The 23,907-nt window shown below is 40.4% G+C and overlaps 1 protein-coding gene across 2 annotated transcripts in view; it reads left to right on the forward strand.

Moving 5' to 3' along the window:
• Nucleotides 1-1,445: 1,445 nt before the first annotated feature.
• The window catches only part of LOC122808873 (toll-like receptor 2), a 90,338-nt gene continuing 67,876 nt past the window's right edge, over nt 1,446-23,907 (forward strand). For both annotated transcript variants that reach the window (XM_044079976.1, XM_044079977.1), the window contains exon 1: nt 1,446-1,553. The gene's annotated coding sequence lies outside the window, so the exon portion shown is untranslated. The remainder of the gene's footprint in view (nt 1,554-23,907) is intronic.

Raw genomic sequence — 23,907 nt, forward strand, 5'->3', positions numbered from 1 at the left:
AGGCCCTGCACCTGCTGCTTTCCCAGTCTCTCTCTCGCCCACTAAGTGCATCACTACAGCTTCAGAGATGTTGCTGACCCACAGTCTTTGATGGCTTGGAAGGTTACACCAAGGAGACATTGGGAACAAGATGCGTGGTCTGAGGAACAACTATTGGAAACAGTAGCCTCACCCACCAATGGCTGATGCAAACTAGGAGCCAGGCAAACCCTTGGAGATACCTTAAATATTTTTTTCTTTTTGTGCCCTGGGGTGGAAGAGCAACAGAGATCAACTGCTGCTCCATCAGTAAGCTGGAAAATAAGCCAGGATTGTGGGTAATGAAGTCACTGGTTCAATGACTCCCTGAGACAGCATGTTGTGCAGAATGGGAGGAAAAAGAGAAATTTGATTCCCTGTGCAAGATGATTTAGTATATTAAACAGCATAAAACAAGTGGTTCTGAGATAAGTAAACCACTGAAAGTTCCTCAAACACAAATTATCCTGCCCTAACACACAAAACCTCAACAAAAATAAAAGGTTTTAATCAAAAAGTAAATGTTTTTTACAAGAAGTTTACCCAGTCACCAACATGATAAGTCCATTGCCTCAGTACCCTAACAGCTCAAGTTACTTTGTTTCTTGGTAATAGTAATAAAACTGTCAAGAAAAGTACAATATTTTAGTCAGATATCAGTTAATCAGTTACTTTGTTTCTTAGTAATAGTAATAAAATTGTCAAGAAAAGTACAATATTTTAAGTCAGAAAGTAATAAAATAGGAAGATTTTCCCTAATTGGGACTTATGTACATAGCTGTCGAAGGATCACTAGCCAACTGACAGAATCATGGGACTTGCCAATGACGCACTTTTTAACAGTAAAAAATAACATTACAATTGCCTTTTATAGGGAGTGCTTCAAGTGCTCCTGGCAGTTGGAGTGCATGGAAAGCACCTACAGCTTTGGGAAGCTGTCCAATGTCAGGGGTAATATGCAAAAAGCTTAGACTACTGCACCAGTTATCCATGTATGAATATGTTCGGCTCACAGCCTTAACCCTCTCTGTGCACACAGTTTCTCTCTAGTGGTAACTAAGCTGGTTAACAAATATAATAAATAAATAAATTAATTGTGAAGTGGTGTGAGATTTGATAGTTTGCCTATTAATGTACAAAAATGTAATAAAAAATATCAGTGGTTCACCATGTTTGCTATTTCTTATGCCTAGACCCATGTTCATTTAGAGCTTCATTATGTGGTTACTTTTAAAAAGAGCAAGTGCTCAGTTATGCAATGTGTTTCATAACTGTTCCTAGTTTCACTTTGAATCATACAAGCTAAATAATGCAAGCTTCCTGTGATTTTATTGCTCAAAAACATTTTCCAGCAATACTGTCTTCTGTATCCTGTATAATGCAAACTCACCATGTGTTTCTTTTAATTATATATGTAGATAGGAAATGACAGCTCCCCTCATCACTTCGATTTAAGCCTTGGTTCAGCACCACAGATGGTCAATGCATTCATCCTCCTAAGACAGCTTCAATGTCAAGCTGAAGAACAAAGACAGGTAGGTTCTACATTTGCTTCTTGGGATAATACTTGCAAATATCACCTTTGGAAGTTGCTTTTTGTGCTACCCAAAGGAGTAATCAATATGCAAAATACAGAGCAGTTAATGATATTTTTCTGTGGTCTGACTCAGAATTCATGCTAGAGAAGAGATTCAGGAAGAAAAGCTTTAGGACAAATTCCCATCTTTTGAAGTTAGGAGCATAATCATTTTATTGTACTGCTTAAATATGCTTATGAAAATATTAGGGATGTGTTGGAATCTGATAATTAGGAGTGTAATAAATGCATGCTTTAACTATGTCAGATATACTCTGAGAGTATGTGGTGCTCTCTTTTATGCTTTTTTTTTTTTTTGGTTACAGGCATTATTAAATGTGTAACTTTGTAAGGCTTATAAGGGGAGACATTTTACCTGAAGAGTTGATACTTCTATACTAATACTAATACTAACACTAACAATCCTTCAGTACTAGTTTGATTTGTCCATGGGTGCCAAACCAGTGAACGTCATTGCATCACTGACAGAAAGGGCTAATATGCATATATGTACTTGCTGACATATATAAATACATCTCTATAGTGCCAACGATATGTGTGTGTGTGTATATATATATATATATATATATATATATATATATATATATGTTGTTGTTGTTGTCTTTCAGCTGTTCCTGGTTAGGGGTTGCCACAGCAGAACTCCAGTCCACTAATGATTGGCAGTAGATTTTCACAAATGCCAAGGTGCCAGCTGGACATTCAACCTTCAACAAAGGCACGCCCATTTACACATGTCTTTCAAACACCCACCCAACCACGGGGAGGACATGCAGACTCCACACAGAAGGCACTCCCTACACTCCAGCCAAGAATCGAACAGGAGAACCTCTTGCTGTGAGGCAACAACGCTACCACTGCACCACCGCAGAAGTATATATATATATATATATATATATATATATATATATATATATATATATATATATATATATATATATATATATATATACACACACACACACACACACACACACACACACACACACACACACGCACACACGTGTGTGTGTGTGTGTGTGTGTGTGTGTGTGTGTGTGTGTGTGTGTGTGTGTGTGTGTGTGTATATATATATATATATATATATATATATATATATATATTTATATATATATATAAATATATATATATATATATATATATATATGTATATGTGTACAGTCTATCAATCTCTACAGTGCCAAAGATAGAAACTGGACTCAAGACTCTTTACTAAATGCATATCCATAAAAAAAAAAAAAATGTATCCTATTTTTATTAATTCACTTGAGGCATATCCCCCACTGCACCTGGAGGTAGGGGTAGTTGCATCTTACAACAAAAACATTTGTGGTTAATTTCATGTGAAGTCCGCATGACTTAGATGCATCCAGGTATTTTTTTTTCTGAATCCTCCACAGTAGGTGAATTGGCATTCTTCAAATTACTCATAAGTTTTCATGTAGTGTCTGACTCAATGGGTGTGAGTGTGCATTCTATGACAGACTGGCACTCTGCCCACTACGGGTTTCATTGCCTTGTGTGAACTAGCTGATAAGATAGACTCCAGTGCCCCTGCAACCTTGTAAAATGATAAAGTAACTATTAGCATGACTGGTTAACTTCCCAGGCATAGGTCTGTATAAACTATAAGCAATCTGGTGAAGCTTTAGAAAAAATGGCACTTCAAGGGAGTGTATGTAAGACATAACTGCTTTGTGAATAAAAATAATCTTGGTTTACAGTGACAGAGTGTACAAGTAAGGCTTACTGTAGGTCATATCCAAATCTATCAACCTGCAGACATTGCAAATAGGCACAAAAGCCCTTGAAAAGTAGATAAATCCAGACAGTATTTCTACATTAAATTAGCACACCATTTCAATGCCAAATAGCACATAACTCTTCCTGTTTCCTCTAGGAATGCGGGATCCTACTGAGAAACATGTTAAAAACAATGAATGACAAAAATGATGGAAAAATATAAGCACATTATCAGAGACAGTGTAAAAATCTGTAGACTTTAATGAGCTGTATTGCAAAATTCTAACACAGTATTTTTGCTTCTGAAAAAGGGCGATGAAAGATGTGTGTCCTCTTTCCTTAAATTACTGGTGCTGCTAGTATATTGGTCATGTAGTGTGGTTTTCTGTGTACAAGACACCTTCAGAAATCATGTGTGATGAAGGGGATTCAGAAAAATAAGAGGAGTTAAATAAGTAGGGACATACATACAAAAATAGGTAGAGCATGTGCAAGGGTAAATCAGGCTTGTAAGTAGGATTTTCATCCAAAATTGGGACATTTGAGGTGTCTATGCAGAGCTGATTGTGTCCTTGTAGGGTAACCGGTTAACTGTAGACATTATGTGAACCATTGAGAACCATCCTTTCAGTTTATAAAATACACAAAGGGAATGCAAAGGGAGGAAGGATAAAGAAAAGCAGAATGAAAGAAGAGTTTTACCACATACTTTTAAGAACAGAAAAATATTTTGCAATATGTAAATAATAGGTGACATAGAAATTATTAATTTCTTTGAGATCATTTAGACTCTTGTATCAAAATGGATTAGAAAACAGGTAGTTTAACAACAATGACAATACAACATGGTGCCTTCAGGGTGGGGAAAGGGAAGAAGAAGGGCACACCCTGTTATAAACGATCTCACTAAAATAAGGTCTCTACATACTCAACAAATCTCTCTAAGTGTAAGTTCCACATAAGCCAATTAGCGTACAGTATAAATCTGACATTTACTAAATTCAACTTTTCTTTGCCTTTATATAGTACACAGTACTTTAAACCACTGAAGTTCAGAGAGAATGTAACAAGCTTTAATTCACTTCTCTGTGTGTTTATTTGTTAATGGGTTAAGTGTGCTTATTCAACATAGACACTTTAAGACAGGGCTGAGCACACTGCAACACTAAGACAAGAAAATTCAAGCTACAACAATAGAATATAAATATGTATTTTGCTGCAGTTAATCTATGATACAATAGTACAATTTTCTGATGCCAGATTTATCCTTCTAGACTCAACTCATCTGGGCTCAGGAGCCTTTGCATAAAAAGCAGTAAAGGACAGCATGCCACTCTACTGCAGGAAAAACTAACACACACAGTCCTACACATAAGAACATACTCTGATACTAGTATACTGCAAGACAAACACACACATGCACATGCATGCATATATAAACTACACGCACAATGCACATGCACCTACAGGAACTTGGAAAATCACTAATTTCACCTGTTGGTATGGAAAATATGTAGACTCCACGGAGAAGGAATCCCACCTGGGAACCAGACAGGAAAACCTGATGCTTTGAGGCAAGCAGCACTAACTCTTGTATCACTGTGCCAGCCTATGTTTATGGTTGTTTTATGAAAAAAAGTATGTACAAAACTCAAACTATTGTTGCTTTCCTTCCAGCATTAGCCCTGATAATATATAATTTGAAGTTCAAATATCACAAAGGTTCTGGTGAAATATTAAAAATGAACATATAAACAAATCCATTTTCTCATTATAACAAATGTGTGCTTGTAGGGTAACTTTGGGCGCATTGAAGGAAAGGACAGAGGAGGGGTACTCCCAAAAATGCAAACATAGTCCCATTTTCTATACTTTGAGCTTATTCAAAAGACTGGAATTGTACTTGTGAAAATGCACAGTAGCTTAGGTATCAGAAAAAATGAGACAAGCACTGCCAGTTAAAAAAAGAGTTTTACAAAAAACAGGTTATACTCATTCATAATAGTTTCTGTGAGAGAAAAAAAAAACAGTTTTTACTGCTAAACTTTTTACTGCTAAAATAACTGTGGAACAATTTACTCCAGGAAATGTTCTCCAGCTTATTGCTTAATGTACATACATGCCTGGTGATTTAATAAAATCCACGTAGGAATAGTGGGAGGCCTACAAGGAAGGTACTGTGGGCGTGCCTGCGGCAATGCACCTTGCATATTAATGAAGGCATGCTACTGAGGGAGAGCCATGTATCATGGTTACAGAATCAGTGTAATCAGTGTAGGGGTGTGTTACAGTGCCCAGAAATGAGTAACACACCCTCTGCACTGTTAAAGTGCCAGATATTCGGTGTATGGTACTGAAATCTAAAATTTAAATAGTTTAATTTTTTTTTTGTGTGTCTTTGTTGGGCACGGCACTTAGCAATGGACACATGCCAGACATCTAAATGTAGAAATCAGATGGAATCAATTATAAATAGAAAGGTCAAGTTTAAGCATAGCTGAGCAGGTTTGTGTGGCACAAAGTGATACTTGGTGGTGCTTAAAAGTAGTGGAGATATAAATATATATATATATATATATATATATATATATATATATATATATATATATATAAAATGTACAACAGTAATTTACACGACTATGCAGCAGCATGGTTAGAGTGACAGACTTAGGTGCAGGGTTCAAATACACAGACCAGTTATTTTGTAAATACACATTTTGAGAGTTATTTTAAATCCCAATTAAATAATTGCGTGATTACACAGACAGGTTATTAATATTAATTTGCAAATACACATTTATGAGATTTACTATTAAGCCATGATTGGATATTGTATGAATACATACAGATTATTAAGCCTGTATGTAGCAAATACATGTAAAAGATGTATTTTAAACCCCTGATATAATATTGTATGTATGCACAGACATTTTATTAAGCATATATTTTGCAATTACACAATTAAAAAATGTAATATGAAATCCTGTATTGCTGCACCCAGCTAAGCTCCACTAAGCACAGCTAAGCCTAGCCAAGCACTGCTTAAACTGGGAACATTTTAGCAGTGCTTAGCTGGTTTGCACAATGCTAAGTGGTGTGAAGCACTGCTAAGCAATGCCCGTTTAAGCAGTACTCAGCTTAGCTAAGCTGGTTTGCACACTGCTAAACATTGCTAAGCATTGCTAGTTTAAGTATTGCTCAGCTAAGATTAGCGGGTTTGTGTGGTGCTAAGCGAAGTGCTGCATTATTAAAAATGGTCCAATGGCAGCAAAGGGCAGAAAAAACAGCCTTATTTAAGCTGAACAGGTGGGAATACAGCCAGACCTGCTGGAGTTTGACCCATGCAGGAACTATTGCAGGAGTTGGTGAGGGTGCTCACTTCTGGTGGGGCACACTGTAGTCCAGGGTCATGGTTGGACTCCTTGTAAAAGACCATGGCATCTGGCTGCTGCAGGGCCACTACCAGAGGTCAGAGTACAAATTAGAGGCCTGGCACCAGCTGGCATGTGATCTGACCAATACTGCTGGTATCCCTCGCACAAGTGAGCAGGTGTGTCACCATTATGATGACCTGAAGCATAGGAAGGGTGATCTCTTGGCCACATGGATCCAAGATTCTCGGGATGACAATGCCCCACAAGTCTATAAGTATTGTAAGCATTGTTTTACCAAATTCTAGTATGAATATGTGATAGACAGGTACACATAATGTGTTTTTCTCCATGCAGCTGCAGAGGAGAGAGCTCGCAATGTAGAGGCACATTCAGGGCTCCTGGCCAGGTTGCACCATGAGTGTGGAGAGTACAGATGTATCTTGCAATCTGTAATCATATAAATAAAAAACAGTACAGTAGCAACTGCCAGTAGGTATATTCTGTTTTGAGTGTAATTCCAGGTACAGTTCAATACAGATGAAAACATGAAACCTGATAAGGTCAAGGAAATTAAGTTTCTACTGCATTAGTAATGTTAAGGAAATAAAGTTCAACTGCATTAATTGTGGAATTACAGCTTTCTTGCAATACCTGAATTATATGAACTGTCCATCAATAAAGACTGTTAGATGTATACCAATCACTGCATGATGTCATCCCTAATAAATCTGTGTTCTTCAATATCTGTGCATTTGGGCTGTTGATCATGAACTTGAGTATTACAAGTGCTGTGAAGTAAAAATGGGAATAATACCAGTAAGTGACTGAAGGTTATCTAATAAAGAGTGTTTTGCTAAACTGTAGAGGTGGAGCTGTACTACAAGTTATAATGCAATATGATGTTTGTTCTGCACTAAGATCTGAACCTATAATAGGAATGGCCAAGGTATAATAGTGTGTATCTCAGGATTGTCTTGTGCTAACCATTGCATTTCAGTTATATGCATTCCTGATCTTAATTATGCTGCTGCAGGCAAGTGTGAAACTGTAATAGCTGTAGACTGCAAATATACCATCTGCAACTGTATATGGGTCAGGTAGCCAACCCAACACTCTGATATGGTCTGTACACTTCACACATATTTACACCCACTAGGGGTTTATTGTCTACACCTGCATTCCATGTATTAATGTACAGTTCAGCTACTATCTCTGTCATGCACAAATCACATGCATTTGTGTTCAAGTGTCACTGCACTCTACCTCTATTACCAGGTCATAGTTTGTTACTAGGTGAGCTCTAGGCACATATCAGTCAGTCAATACTCAGCCATTGCTCAGTAGCTCAGTTTGATAAACACTAGGTGTGTTGTACATTTTGTCACACACAGACCAAGGTTCAAATCCAGGGACATGTATTACTAAATATTTATAGAAACAGTTATGTATTGTTAACAGATGTTATCCCCACAGGAATTACAGGTAAATAAATGGCTGTAGTAGCTGTTTGAATAGGTTACTAATGTGTGTGTCCAGATATACCAGAGAGTAAACAGTATTGTTCAGCAAGGTGATAAGACTTCAGTAAATAAATTGTCAACAAGTACACTACTAATACAAGTTAATAAAACAAATAAGACTGTTTAACCTTGGTACGGCTGTATGTGTGGTGTGTTTGTGAATTTCTGTGGATAGTCTAATCCCATGCCTTCCAAGGATGACATGATAAGCGTAAACTCTCTGTACTGTGCACAATACATGTCTCTCAAGTGTCACACTCTCATGGACTGTGATTACTGTTGCCAAATCCATTGGACACAGATTTAACATCCAGTTGATTTATGTCAATAGCACACTCACACAACATCAGTCCACAGTACTCCTTGGTAGTCATATATGTTCCCCTGACATGTAATAGTCCCCTGTAGTTGGGTAGCTGTAAGTGTTACAGCCTGGCCCATACTGTCTCATGTGGATAGCCTGAGAAGTATGTAGGTGCTACAGAAGTTATAGGGCACTTGTATACATAAAATAATGGTAGACCTGTAGAGTATAGAAGAGTACTGTTGCAAACAATATAGCCTATACTTGTAGTAATGTAATGTCTTTCTCTCCCCCCCCCACCCCTTATCTGCATCACAATGTATTATTGTTCTACATCGGTTATGGTTTATGTTTAATATATGTTGTTCTCAAAATGTTATGTTGGGCCTTGTGTTTTATTATTGTTATATATTACAATGGTTGCATACAAACATACCTTGTTGAATTGCCTATGTTGTTGGCCTTTTGCTGTAACTGTTACTGTCATGCTGTTACAATACTGACTGCTATCCCATTTATTGTTGTGTTCCAGATACTATGCAATGTTATCTTACTGGGTTATTTGTAACAACCTTGCATGCTGTTATAACTAACTTTTAAATGTTCTGTTCATTACTAACATATACACTTCAAAAAACCTTAACACCATAGTTCAACTGGGTAGGCTGGTTCCTGCAGATCCACCTACCCTACCTCAACCAGCCATGGCACCAGGTCCCAGCATGTCTGGACCAAACCTGGCACTGCCCCCTCTATCAGTCCTGCACCAACTATGGGTTAAAACACCTCAGGGGACGGGGCCTATTCCTCCCAGCGGTGGGCATGGAGAGGGAGTTTTCACCCAGTGACAGCTACCAGGGATGGTGTGCAAGATCGTGCACTGTGGGTTTGACAATCACTTGCACCAGATTGAGGGAAGACAGGCCAACATGGAGGGATAGGTTGGCCCTAGCACCCAGCCCCCAGCACAGCCACCTTCAGGGCAGTGACAAAGCGGTGTTGACTGCCCATGGGCGAGGGGCTCAGTCTCACTGCTGCCATCTGGGGGCACATGGCTCTCCAATTCCACAACACCCTCCCTGTCCAAGGTGTTTGCCCCTTCATGTGTCATACACTGCCCCTGTCTGCTGTCTTGTCTGTCTTGACTGTTTGCAAATGCAACCTCTCCTACTCAACTTACCACCCCACATGTACCTATAACCCTTCCCCAACATTCCACTCTCACCTTAAAATGGGCATCTGTCCCACAAAAAAATACCTCTCCATACATAGCTCTCCATTTTGCCCCCATGTACACTGCCCACAGTCAATCATTACAGCAATTAATCAACACAGCTATGTTACCCATACCCTCTCTCTGGGATGTGAGGCTCCAAATTCCAAATTCTCTACAACATGCACAGCTGTTCCTGTACAAAAATAGAGAGCTATGGTCCTTTCCTACACCCATCCTGCACATCCCTACTTGCCTTTCACATTGTTTTCCCCCTGCTTGCCCCCATTTTGCCACTTTCTTATCACCCTTTTTTCTTTTCTTTTTTTTGGAAATAATGTGAGTTTAAGCAGAGTTAAGTGATGTGGAGCAGTACGCTGTGCCACAGAAACCCACTTAAAACTGCTTGAATCACTTTCTGTCTATCTGACATTGTTATACAAATCAGCAAAATAAGCACCCCTGCCAAGTCTCAAGCCCAGAACCCTGTCATCTATGGCAGAGTGCATTAGCCCACTATGCCACTCAGTTCTGAAGTAGAACAGACGTTTCCATAAACATATCATTACTGCCAGTGACACACTGCTTGTACATATAATGGGAAAAATGACAGCATACTTGGGATTGGGATGCAGACACCAAACCAGTACACAGCTAAATAAATGTTGATGGATGTACATGAGGCCTAGGATATCAGGTACAGATGACAACTGCACAGACTGTTGCAGAATGTCCACAGTTGTGCCACCTACATTTGGCATGGTTGTCTCAAAACCTATTCTGTACAGCTTGAGATTAGAAAATCATGACAGACAGTTCAGTGTCACACGTCATACCCATCCAAATACACATGTTCATATGAATCCTGTGTAACAGACTGTATGCATGCACATATGTCTTGCAAATACACCTGTTATAGTATTGACTCAGTAGCTCAATCTGTTACATTCCTAGCATGCTTTACCTTTTGCCACCCACAGTCCTGCCTTCCATTCCAGTCTGTTGCATGTCAAGTACATGCTTGTCAAAACGGCAAATGACTGAGCCATGCGATTTTAAGCAGACCTGGTTGCTGCTACTGCAGTCACTGTCACTCATATTAGCACATCAAAGGACTGTAGGTTGGGATACACTTTACAAATATATATAGGCATCCTAAATAACATATGTACCTGCGACACATGCCTCACCTGGACAGTTATGGGTACCCTGAAAAATGAAAAAATGAAAGAATCCAACTGCAGTGAGGAGATGAATAAATAAAGAATCCACTAGCCACAGGACAAACTAAAATTTATTAATTGCACTTTCTTATTTAAAGTGTTTAAGACTTCTTCATTATTTAACATGGTACCACAAACACAAAACTTTTATAGTTGCTAAACACCTTGTTAACAATCAATTATTCAACATTTCAAAATAAATAAATATATAATATTTTTAATGTATTTAGTGACTGGAAGTCAGTCACTGTAAAACTCATATAAATTAAAAACTGTTTAAAAAATTGGTACCTAAGTGTTTAACATGAACTAAATACTAAATACTCTTAAATGTTTAAACAACAAATATTAGAAAGTTGCAAGTATGTAAGTAAAAAATAATAAAAAATATAAAAAGAAATGTATATAATAATAATAAGTGATAATAAAAATAAAAAACATTGTGTGTATATGGTACCCTCACCTGGCTATGCTGTGACAACACAGCTCACACTGCTCCTTCACTGACATATACAGCTTGCTGTCCCCAATGTATTCACAATCCCCAGTATGACTCCTTGGCAGAATGCAGCAGCTGCAGCCTGCAACATATACGGCAGTATGTTCAGCTACCTGGTACAGACCTACCATGCCTCACAACCACCTAGAACAGGGGATCCACACAACACCTATACATAAAGGGGTGGGGGAATGGTCAAGTGGTAGAGACATGCATCATAGTCTACCCCTACAAAAATACACAGCTGATATACCAGCAGCTACTGCAGCAGCATGCATATTCTAATGTAAATGATGTATGACACTCACATCTGTCTGTCCCCTTACTGACCTCAACCCACATTGTTAAACAGTAAATTGCCACATAATCAGAATGTCTGTTCACAATGGCCAAACATAGCATGTACAACTGTGGACATACCACATAACTCTGGACAGTGGACAGTATATTTACCTACCCCTGTGATGCTGTAGTCTCCACACCTTGATAATAACCATCTCACAGGCCAGGAAAAGGGGCAAGGACTACATGAAGGCCTTAAATAAAGCACTGTGGTGCCATGCCATTGGCTAAAGAAAATGCAAACCAGCTGTTCTGGATGCAATTAGCAAGTGTGTGCCATAGATTGGTGCACAAGCAATCACCTGTTCATGAGCATTACCTACAAAAGACAAGCTGCTACCTATGGTAAACAGGTCTGTGACTTTCTTTACGAAGATAGACCGTGATAGCATAAGCATTGTACTACAGGATTTCTGCACATAAAGGGTACATGACTATACCAGGTATGTAATAGAACTCCTCGTGTAATGGGACACTGATGGGAGGATGCAGTTATGGGAAATAGGGATTACAACAGTAGGTATGTAGCACATATCTTGGAATGACTTGTTCCTGTTAGTCAGCTGTCCAGCACCTACAGGCTTCCCTTTTGGCTCTATCTGCTGTGACATAGATCACAGCTCTGGTCCTCTGAGCCCCTCCAACAATGGTCAGCTCATGTACGAATGCTACTGGATTGTGTTTTAGACAATAGTGACAGTAAGTACTACTGGACACATGATGTACTGTCAGTCAGCTCCTCCCAGTCTGTGAATGTCACACAGGCATAGTTCAAATATTGTCCAGGTGTCCCTGACTGTTTCTGATATACTCTGGCTAGGTCACTGTGTACTCCACACCTGTATCTCATCACTTAAGAGCTATGGCTAGCATACCTGTTGACCCCCTACAGCAGGACAGCAGGTTATAGCCAGTAGTAGTGGGGGGGGGCACAGGCCAGGCCTCAGCAACAGATTGTACATATCAAATATACAATGTAAGGGAATCAATACAGTACCAGATATTAATGCATCATAACTGTTTTCTGAGGGGTCTGGTGTGTGACAGCCAGATTCCCCACAGTCTGGGAACAACCATTACACATTATCCAACTGTTTGCCAGACATCCATGTTTGTCTGGCAGAGGTTCCACATATATCAGGCACATGTACACATTCTGCAAACATCTGTGTACTGCAGATGTTGGACACCTACAGGGAGGATACCCTAGAGCATATATGCAGTGCTGTCTATCATTGTGTCACACAGATGTTATTAAACTGTCCCCATACACTTGTAGTATCACTCACTTATTTGTTGTATGGTGGCTGTATGACATGGTACTGGGATGTCAACCATAGGGGACATACCACAGTAGATGGTGGTGATGGGTGTGGTGACATAATAACACAGTCCATCACAGCACACAGGGCCATAACCGGTATACCTAGGATCATAGGAGGTTACTAGGCTATTTGGCCTAAGGTCCTCATAAGCCTAGCCCAGAGTTTAGCCCATTTTATGCACATCAACACCTGATACCCCAGTCCAACAGGGACACAGTTGATATCCCAAGGGTGTATTTCCTGTTTACCATCCAGTTATACAGGTTTCGCTTAAAAAGTGATAAATAGGTACTCTGCCTGATGTGTAATAAAACAACAAAGCTTTCAGACTGCAAATCCTTCTTCAGTGTTAGAATACCTATACTGAATTCTAAAACCTTAAATAGTCAATTAAACAGTCGCATGATAACAGCCAGCATATAAACACAAAAATATACAATAATCATTTAATTACTTTAAAATTGTTTCTATGTATAACAAGTATATATTAAATATACATAATAAAATTCATAAAACCATTCATTATCTTATTTCTTTCTGCTTTTTAACTAATATTGGTTTAATAGTCAGTGCATTATTTAGTCCTGGTTTCATATCAGCTCTCAATCTAATTATCCAGGTATATTCTTTATTCTCTAGAAAATTGTTTAGGTCCCCACCCCTAATCTGCTTATGTACTATGTCTATTACTCTAAATTTAAAGCTATGGGCACTTCCATTTTCCATTACATTCTTACTTAAGGCATTATTTTCCATTTTCCTATGTATATTTGACTTATGCTCTATAATACGATCTTTAAGTTTCCTGCTGCTTTTACCAACTTAAAAACATGAGCACACTGTACAGGTTGCCAGATAAACAATATTTTCTGTTTTACATGTTGCTATACATTTAAATACAAACTTTTCTTTAGTTATTGGATGAATAAATGAAGTAGTGTCATTTTTAAAAATATCATCACAACAAGTGCAATTTATACAGGGGTAGGTACCCATTTTAAAACTATTTTGCCTTCCATTGTTCTGTTTTGGAAAGTCTTTATAGCATAGTTTGAATTTCAGATTTTGAGCATTTTTATATCCAAAGAAAGGCCTATTTTCCAATATCTGGCATATTTCAGGCATAGCCATCAAAATGCCCCAATTATTTTCTATTACCTTCTTCACCTGCTCAGTTCTTAAATTATAAGTTGTTAAGTATCTTCCTACTTCTGCTTTATGTATATTCATTGTTGCGCTTTGTTCCCTAATATTAAATGCCACCATATTATGAACTTTTCTAGCTTCCAAAGTTTCTTTTACATACTGGTTGACCATTCTATATGGGTAACCCCTTTCTAAAAATTCAATAGCCATATCATTTAATTGTTCTTCACATACCCCATAATCAGTATTCAGCCTACTCACCCTTAACATTTGGGATTTTACTATTCCTTTGAATATATGTGGTGGATGCATACTGTTCTTATGTACATATCTACTAACTTGTACTTCTTTTTTATGTACACTGGTCTCAATATTTTCACCCTTCCTTTCTATAGTCACATCTAAGAAAGCTATCTTTTTTGGGGAGCAAACTATTTTAAACTGGAAAAAGGTTGTAGTACTCTCTAAATAGTGTACAAAACTTCTCAAAGTATCTTCAGTCCCTTTCCACACCAAAAAGCAATCATCTACATATCTACCATAATATAGTATATTCTCTTTCCCCTCATTTCCTGTGCCAAACATCATATTCTTCTCCCATTGATGCAGTACTAAATTAGCATAGGTGTTAGCCACTGCTGTACCCATGGCTACACCTGCTATCTGTAAATATGGTTCCTCATCAAACAGAAACATGTTCTTTGTCAAAACTATATCTAATAGATGGCATATATTCTCTGTCTCTCCCGCTTGTATGTCTGTTTCCTCAATCAGGAAACTACGGATTGCCTCTATCCCATATTCATTGGGTATAACCGTAAAGAGGGAATCTACATCTAGTGTAGCAAAGATGTAGTTTACATTACTTTCAGATATATGCCAGTTCTTTAATTTCTGTAAAAAGTCAATAGTATCTTTCAAATAACTAGCACATAAAGGCAGATATTTACTTAAATTTTCCTGAAGGTATAGCGATATTGGTTCTGTAATCCACCCCCTTCCTGATACTATTGGTCTCATTGGGGGGGGGGGGTGTGCTAATGATTTGTGCAGTTTTGGTATACCATATATAATCAGTATTTTTGGACATGATAGAGTGAAAAAAATTAAACAATTCTATTGATAGACCATTATTAAATTGCATATCATAAATGGCCATATTATACTCACTAATACACACCTTTATCTCTTGAAAAGTAATATTTTTATTTTTTTTTTCATCTTGCAGGAATGTATACATAGCATTCACATAATCTTCTTTATCCATTAGAACTATTGCTCCCCCTTTATCAGCCTGCTTAATCACTATTTCATCATTCATCATTAATTGCTGTAAACCTCTACTCTCCTGGGTTGTCAAGTTATAGTATTTTTTTCCACTTTTTTAGCATACACTTGCCTTAGTTCATTTTCACAGATATAATGAAATGCTGTAACTATATGATAACTAGTTGGTATAAACACACTTTTCCTTTTACATACATCATTTAGACTATTACTTTGACTTTGTTTAAATATTAACTTAAAATTAATTCTTCTAGCAAACATTTTTAAGTCTGTTAAAGCATCAACGATAGTGTCCATGTAGATAGGAATGAACTTCATTCCCTTTTGTAGCAGTGTCCCATGTTCTGTTGATAAAGCAAAACTTGAAAGGTTTACAATACCTGTTGACGCCCTAGTCAGCGTCTTGCTGTTTTGTTCTGAGCAAACGGGCTGCTGTTCTTTCATTTCACCATGTTGCTCATATGTTTACCCGGCTGCTCTTGTATGGGACATTCCCTGATAGGTTTTTGTAAATTTAAACTTATTTTCTCAGCTACTTCCAGCCGAAATGGTGTTTTTAAAAAATCCATCTTTTTAGTTGCCGTTTTATCCACCATTTCTTTTGGTGATGTATGTAAATTGTCTATCACATGCTGCGATGTAGGAGCATTTTGATGCTCCTTTACCCCATCTTTCACTGTACACTCTCGACTCTGCTCTCCTGAGCCAGATCTTTCACCTTCTCGTTCTTGCATTGTTTCCTTGAAGATCTCTCCTTCCTGATTTTGCATCATTCGCAAGCTTGTCACCTCATGAATATTCATAGTGTCTCTGCTAGCTACATCCATTGCCAGAGTGTTATCTAGTGTTATTTGATCTAAGCAGTACATTTCCCCTTTCCGATTGTTAGTGGCTGCATTAACTCTTATTGTTTTTGGCCAAAAGAAGATGTGCCCCATTTTATAATCATTAATGTCTCACAACAACTTTTGTTTTTTTGTAGATTCTAGTTTAGCATCTAATTGCTGCAACCTGTTCAGCATCAATTGATAGTGATGTGCTACACCGGAATAATGTAAAATTTCACACAGTTCATTTTCCAATTTCAATATTTCATTTATCATTTCAGACTCTATTGGTGCAAAAAAGTCATTCATCAATAGCATATACTCACTGCTCAATTTAAGATTTAGCTGTTGCCATTTCTTTAAAAGTTCAGGGTTTGTATTAGCATATGATGGCATAGGTTTTATTCGGAAACCTCTTGGTGCTATTCCCAGCTCCAGATAAGCATTAAAGCTTAGTCACTGCCATTGGAGCCGTTTGAAGGTTTGAACCTTCCTTTCCAAAGTCAGTATACACTCAGTTAAACCTTCCATCTGCTGGGGAGTGACTCCCATTGTTTCTACTGTAGTAGCTGCTATTTGTAGTAATGGATTACCTTCTGTTGTAAGAAGTCCTTTCAATGTCTGCTGGTTTGCAGTAGTCTCCATATCAATGATAGATGCCTGATGTGGACAGGGTGCCCATTCCTCAGCTGGGTGAGTGTCTGGGACACACATTTGACCTGCAAACAAGTCCTGTTGATGTGACAGACCAGGTTGAGGGCATGTGTGCAGGTTAATCAAGTGGAGCTTGACTTGCAGATGTGCAACAGTCCCATCAAGGTGGAGTCCTTGATCACCTTATATGCCAAACAGAGGTCACCTCTGAAGAGTCTGTATGAAACTGGGTAGAGGGATAGGGCTTTTAGCCTGTCTGTGTATGGTAGATGTTTGAGGCCCTGGTGAGGAACCTCTTTGGTCTCCCAAGCATGTGCTTTGCGAGGTACATGTTGAAAGGGGCATTATACTCAATAACCCTGATGTCCCTGGATGAGATACCCTTACGTATGAGGTGGGTGATATGGAAGGCTTTCCTTACAATGGAAGCAACATGGTGGTGAAATGTCATGGTGCCATCAACCTGTGTGCCCAAATCCCTCACTACTGATTGCGTGCATAGGACATTGCTAATAACGTGATAATTTGTGGGGATGTTACTCTCCACAAAGGGGATGATGCTGCATTTATGTGGTATGCAGCCTGAAGCCATGTGTCTGGCACCAGTTATGTGTCTGGGTGAGACCCTCTTGGTGGATGTTGACATCACTAGGGGATTTGGTAACAGCACCTAGCATGCAGTCTTCTTCAAATGTGGTTGCCCATAGCCTACTGGTTGTGCCCTACATCTCAGAAGAGTAAATCACGCATAATACAGGCCCCAAAACAGAACACAGGGTTACCCCACTAGTTACAGGTCTACCACTTGAGGTGGCTTCACCTATATTGACTAGGTGGGTTTTGTCAATGCGCCAATGTGCCACCCTTTTGGTAACATATGGATTGATGCCTAGTTGAGAGCATATATATATTATGGCCAAGTGAGGAAGTGAGGAATACTGTCAAAGTTTTTGGCCAGGTCAAGGTAGGTAGTATGCACTGTGTCCACCTCATCCATGGCTTTGAAACTGTGTCAGATAAGTCAGACAAATGTAACAGACATGATCCCCCCCTTGAAAAAGCCAAACTGTGTGTTATTGAGTACGTGGAGGTCATCAGTCTCCTTGTTAATGAGGCTAATGATAATCTGTTTTATGGCCTTGCAGATCAGGCTAGTTAGGCTGATGGGTCTATAATGTGCCGGAGTGGTGGACGGTCCACCATAGTGTAAAGGGATGACAGCGGGTGTCCTCCACTCAGCTCGGACAAAGGTGGTGTTCAGGCTTTGGTTGAACACAGTGCATAATGATGATGCAGGTTCATGCTTGAGGTCATGTAGGATGCATCCTGTGATGTGATCAGGTCCCATGGAGGATGTATTCCATGACTTTCAGATGGCAGTGATGACCTGTTCCCCAGATACAAGGAAAAGGGGGCAGGTACTGGGGATGTCCTTATCTAGTGGTGGGGGGAACAGGGGATGAAGCTTTCACTGACTCTGACAGGCAGCAAGTTTGCTATATCTACAGCACTTGTATATCTGGTATCCTTAACCACCACGTCTGAGCAGATCTGGGTACTTCCTTTGAGGTTGCAGACATATGTGAAGAAGGAGTTATGATTGTCTGTAGTGGATGTTGCCAATGTGGGCTTGGAGTTTGCTTTGCAGGATTTCAGTAGTGCTCTTATTTCCTTGTTCAAGCTAAGGAGACACTGCTTCAGATAGGACACCTGCTCCTTCCTGGTTTTGGACGGCAATATTTCACTCCTGTTATAGTCTATTTATTGCAGATGTCCACCACACAGGTTTACTTATCCTTGCAGAGGATGATGTAGTCCTGTTGGGTATACCTGACTCCATGCATCTATACAAATGATGTATAATGCTTTGGTGTATCTGTGGATATTTTTGTCAGTTCCTACAGAGGGAGTGGGGGCTGTGAAGCTGTTTATGCCATCCCTCAGGAGGCTGTAATCAACTTTGGAGATGTTTGTATGTCTGACCCTAGCTCGATGAGTATTGTGGGAGATGGTGACTGCAAACATGATTGTTGTATGGCTGGTTTTACTATGGAGGATGATACTGTAGGGATGCTGCACTGGTTACCCATATTGTTTAATAGCAACTCCAAGAGAGCATCACCTCATGTGGGGGGGTCTCAACTAGCTGTTTCAAGGTGTTTGCATTGCCAAATTTGATGAATCTCTGGGTATTTGTGTGCTGGCATGAGTAGGTCTTTCAATCTATGTTTGGGTAGTTAAAGTCATCCAGGATCAGAGTACAGAGTCAAATCCTGATAGAGTTGAACAGGTCCATATAGGCAGAATGGGCTTCCTGGTCACATGTGGGGGCCAGTAGCTAGCTATGATTTGAATAGGGGTCTTGGCAATGATTAACTGTTCCTGGAGTGTCTCCTGGGTGTTTTACTGTATGACCAGCCTGGAGGTGTGTATGTTTTTCATATATAGTGAAACCCCATGTCCCTTGGCTTTACTGCCTACACCTTGGGGTCAGACTGCATGATAGAATGGGTGACCATGTAAGGCTGGGGTTCTCTTTGCAGCTTTGAACCATGTGTCTGTGACTGCACAGATGTCAGCATTTTCCTGGGTTAAGACTGCTTGCAATAAGTGCAGATTCTTGTTTAGACTGCTAGTGTTTAGCAGCATGACCTTTAATTTGCGATTTGTTGACAGTTTTATGTTGGTAGTGTTAACGTCACCACTTTATCTAATAAAAGCACTATGGGGGTGGCAAGAACCATTGTCAGAAGCCTGAAGGCCAGGTGAGACAGATGGAGGCCATCTCTGACAAAGCATCACAGTCAAGTTGATCATATCCCAGGCTGTCAGGTACTGGATCCCCCTAGAATGGCACCAGAAACCAAGCCAATTGTAAATGTCAATCATTTCCTGATTGTATTGCGACATCATTCTGGGTGACGGCAGACTGTTATTTAAGGTTAGGGACATACCTGCATGGAGCACATAATCAGCAACTCAATCATGTCTTACTTCATATAGTCCAGGGAGGTACATCTCAGGTCAGGCATGCCAACTTGGACTATGACAGACTCATAACAGTACCTGTTGTTGAGAGACAGCAGAGCATATGTGATATTGCAGATTCTGGCACCTGACAGACAACTGTGACCTTCCCCATATACAGCCTGGTGAGAGGCACATCTATGTGTCTCACAATGGAGTCTCCTATGACTAATATGTTTGATTTATGGTGATGCCTTAGTGGCTGTGGGACACAGGTATGTGGCTATGCATGGTGAGGAACTGTGGCATTTGTGTGTGTTTTTGCGGCAGAGGTCTCTTTTGTTTGGGGATGTTTATGTTGAGGACCACTGCATATGTGGGCATGTATTGTGTAGGTGAGGGTGGTTTGTGAGGTATACTGATTGTGTTGACTACCTTTTTGGACATGTGGGCTTGAGAGGGAGAAAGCATGCACTGTAGGTTTCTAATGTCATTGCATCTCACAAATTTTGTTCCTTGGTGGTGTTTATACATGCTTGTCCATGTACATAAGGCAGTTGCTACACTGTGCCTGAATGCCGATATCAACCAGACTGGCAGGGGAAACTGTAGGACATTGTCCAACCCTATTTGTCAGAATCTGAGGGAGGAAGGCCAGGGAGACTTAAGGGGTGGGTATACAGCCCAGGTGCTTAAAATAAAAGTAGGAGGCTTACACTACCGCATACAGTGTAGACAATCTATAAACAAGCAGTAATAGGTGCAACAGAAAAGATGCAGTTGAACACCTTAGAGAACATGCAGCAAGTAGCAAGAAACAGCAGGATGAGGAGGTAAATGCATGATGTATTGCCACTATGTTGCTGATATCCACATACATACTGTGGTGCTAGATGGCGGGGTATGATATGGGAGTTAGCGGAGGATAGTGTTGGCAAATGTGGATGTGCAGGGTTTGTACATAATGGAGAGCAATGTATGTGGTCCTGTGATGTGTTCCCCTCTTATTGTCTTACAGGACTGATGTAGAGAAACCCTCCTTTTCCTGCAACCAAGAATGAAATTATAGTTGACAGCTTCAGACTGGATCATGACATCCTGCTGTTGAAGTCACCAGAATCAGGAACAATGCACTGCACTGTGGGCAGACCTTGTTGCATCAGTAAATCACATAGGGCTACAGGATAGAAGCTATGAGCAGGTCCAACACTGAGCCACAGAAATGATAAATGCTGCACAGCGAAGGGCTGTGATGGTAGCCAGGGACTGTGCTGCCACCAGTGGAGGGCCTGCAACACAACAACTACTCTTGGCCACAGAGGAGTTCCTGGCAAACCTGGGTTCTGCCATCAACTCACAAGCATCTATCACCCCATACATCATGGAGGTGGTGGCCCTGCCTCCACTGCAGAGGAGCATCCAAGTAAGCCTCCTGTGGTCATCACTTTATTACTGTAGCAGTCATAGTGGCAGCCTCTGCATACCTGTACATGGATGTCAGTTCAATCTGCATTTGGGGGGGTTGTAATGCACATGTTTGCGCAAATACTCAGAATGTCAGCAATGTGGGCAGTATCACAGTTCGCACTGTATATGTTGATATATGCACATATTATCCTGTACCAATGCCACATTTGTGCTTCCTGAAAATACCTCTCTTCCACAGTTCCATTGATACATCTGGTGTGGCCAGAGTCCAACATTCTGTAGCCGGTGAGTGTGAAACTGTTTTATTATGGTTTATCTATACCATAGGAATGTTAAGGGCTGTCAGTTTGCTGTGGCCACATCTGTTAAGTTTAGCCATAGTACAATACTTGTATGTTCAGTTGTGGAAGGGTTCACTGAAGTGCATTGACTTAGTAATCACAGTAGCATATTTGCAGGAGATATACCATATTTGCACGCATTTTTGTGAAGATGTATGCAATCTGCTATACAGGGAGCAATAGTATGGTGGAGATGGATGCACTGTGTTTTAGGTGAAGGTCCATCACATACACTGACATGTTGCTTATCTCACAGGTGCATAGTACTAAAAACATTAACTGGATGTAGCTGCATTGCATGTTGTTAAGGGCCTGTCTTGTCTGTGTCTGTTTTGGTCTGCTTGTGTTTTGTGCATAGGATCAGTAATAAGGTGTGGTATGTGTAATGCAGTTGTGGCACCCACCTGTATGTGTGTGTGGATCAGCAGACATAATAGTGCAGGTATTAATTTAGTCATGTTGTTTTCCTCCTCACAGGTGACAGTGGGGTTAGGAGTGTACCCTACTCACAACCTGATGTCAGTGTCTCATCAGACACTAATGATGATGGTGGCCATGGTGAGGCACAGGTGGGGTTGTTGGGGGCTGAATCTGTCCCATGGGTTGACATCCCACTTCCTCCTCCAATGTTCCCTCACACAGTCAGTATACCCACACATACCCAGTCCTCTGCAGCCACAGATATTGGACAGTCAGATGGTGGTGGCATCAAACAGAAGAGTGTGGCAACTATGGCATCTGAGACTGCAGACATTAGCCATAGACAAAAAGCTGGTGAGGTCCCACACAGGCAGATTGACAAGGGTGCTCAAAGGAGGACTGCTGCCCACCCATCACCTGTCACAGGTGTCACATCACTAGTCACTCGACACATGTTTCAGTCCATCATGGAGGCACAGGCATGCTCTGAATGCAACACCAGATGGATGGTCAGGATCATGGATGTATCACTGTTTGGCATCCATGACTCCATCCACAACATTGGTGATGCCATGCATCATTATGCCGATGAGTGGACAGATGGTTGGGTCAGACATTGTCACTCCTTGACTGTGCATTGTCTGTGCTGGAACATGTGGTGGAAGTAGGGTGTCGGACATGTGGACATAGTGAACACCAATATCAGCTGAGAGTCCACGTGGCGTGCACAGTCATGACCTCATAGTGGCAGTACCACCAGCACTACAGAAGGGAGGGAGCTGTGCACACCACAAAATGGCAGGCCATGTGCAAGTGGTCCTGGGCAGTCCAGTGAGGGACACAGACCCAGCAGACACCAGTCACCATCAGCACGTAGTACCACATCTGACCCTGGGCATGGTGGTGCCAGTGCCACTCCTGGCAGAGCCAATTTCCATGTTTGTAGCCAGAGACAGTGAACTGTACATTCTGTCATGTACGGTCCGCAGTTGTCAACATACCCTCATGTAGGGCTAGCACATGGCTTGACTGTGTATGTGCACACACTCACATATTACTGTCAAATGCAGGTCACCAACAGACACACACAGCTCCCCTCCATGGCCCAGTTTATCAGCACCCCTCCAGACACACACACACACACACACACACACACACACACACACACACACACACACACACACACACACACAATGTCAACTGTGTGGCACAGGCTAGGCCTTTGGCAACCCCACACCACACCCTGTGCATGTGATGATACCTGTGCAACATCCCTGTCATCCATACCATCAATCCAGGGACATGAAAATATGTGTCTGATGCACAGGCTGATTATAGCACATTTAATAAAAGTTTGCAGTGCAGTAGTGTTATGCCCTGTAAGGTGCTGTCTGCTGACATGTGTCATGAGTACACATCAAAGTACATGTACCTTTGTTCCATGATGCTGCATTGTTGGTAGTATTGCTGACTAACAGTTGTCTCCCAGACCTTTTTCTTTTTCTGTTCCAAGGGTCTGTGTGTCTACACCGTGGAGACCTGGTGCCAATACAGTGGCTCAGGATGGTATGGTGCCAATGCAGAAATGTGACTTTGCCAAGGTACGGCTGTACATGTGTATGGTTACCTAGGTGTGTATGTGTAGAACAGTGTGTCACTGACAATGTGGGCAGACAGCATAA

Source organism: Protopterus annectens, chromosome 8.part0 (genome assembly GCF_019279795.1).
Source record: "Protopterus annectens isolate FY-2018-M chromosome 8.part0, PAN1.0, whole genome shotgun sequence".
In the NCBI taxonomy this organism is placed as follows: Eukaryota; Metazoa; Chordata; order Ceratodontiformes; family Protopteridae; genus Protopterus; species Protopterus annectens.